Here is a 649-nt window from a genome sequence, read left to right on the forward strand (position 1 = left end):
GGCTTGTACATCATCGGCCTGGTCGCCGGCGTCCCTGTCACCATGGCAACCATCGGTGACGTGTTTCTTGCGGCCTGAAAATATTGAAACGTTACTTATGGACTCTGGAATTGGACCCTGACGCAGTGGGGGAGGGCGAAGGGGAGGGGAAGGTGGGATGTGAAGGAGAGGGAAGGGAAGGGAGGGGATGAGGTGGGGCAGAGGGAAAGGGAGGGGAAAAGGTGATGTGGGGGAGAGGGAAGAGGTGATGTGGGGGGGGAGAGGGAAAGGGAGGGGAAAAGGTGATGTGGAGGGAGAGGGAAGGGGAGAGGAAAGGGTGATGTGGGGGGGGGAGGGAAGTGGAAGAGAAGGGGTGATGTGGGAGAGAGGGAGGGAGAAGAGAAGGAGGGATGTGGAGATAGTGAAGGAGACGGGAAAGAATGATGTGGAGAAGTAAGGAGGAGGAGGAAAGGGTGATGTGAGGGAGAGGGAAGGGGAAGAGAAAGGGTGATGCGAGGGAGTAGAAAAGGGAGAGGAAAAGAGAGAGGAAAAGGAGGGAATGGAGATGGGGAAGAGGGAAGGAGGGAGGAAATGTGGAAATAGGGCTGAAGAGATAAGTAGATAGTTAGACTGATCGGCGGGTAGATGGAGAGCTGAAGAGACAGACCAA

Source organism: Penaeus monodon, chromosome 15 (genome assembly GCF_015228065.2).
Source record: "Penaeus monodon isolate SGIC_2016 chromosome 15, NSTDA_Pmon_1, whole genome shotgun sequence".
Taxonomy (NCBI): Eukaryota; Metazoa; Arthropoda; class Malacostraca; order Decapoda; family Penaeidae; genus Penaeus; species Penaeus monodon.